Genomic DNA, 256 nt, shown 5'->3' with positions numbered 1-256 from the left:
CGGGGAATTTTACCCCCCCCCCCCCCCCAAGTCACACAGATCAGGGCAGACGGGGGAAGGGAAACTCTGGTTACGGATGTGAAATTGCAGCGTTGAAGTTTTCCTCTCATTGCACAATGACGACTTCACAGGGTTCCGCCGTCGCGGTTTCTGAGGGACTCCGGTGTGGTCACCGCTTGGAGGAAGTACAGTTACCACTCCGCACACAGAACTTATTTTTATTTTGTGTTGTAAGACAAAGAACAAAAAACAAAGT

At 50.4% G+C, this 256-nt stretch overlaps 1 protein-coding gene across 1 annotated transcript in view; it reads right to left on the bottom strand.

Annotated features, from left to right (window-relative positions):
• ITGB5 (integrin subunit beta 5) overlaps positions 1–256 on the bottom strand; it is a 27,652-nt gene that overhangs the window by 24,811 nt on the left and 2,585 nt on the right. The window lies entirely within an intron of this gene.

The sequence above is a fragment of the Nanorana parkeri genome, unplaced genomic scaffold (assembly GCF_000935625.1).
Source record: "Nanorana parkeri isolate BGI_ZX_2015 unplaced genomic scaffold, ASM93562v1 scaffold538, whole genome shotgun sequence".
Lineage (NCBI taxonomy): Eukaryota > Metazoa > Chordata > Amphibia > Anura > Dicroglossidae > Nanorana > Nanorana parkeri.
Note: the sequence above shows the minus strand (reverse complement) of the source record. Positions and strands in the feature narration are given on the sequence as shown.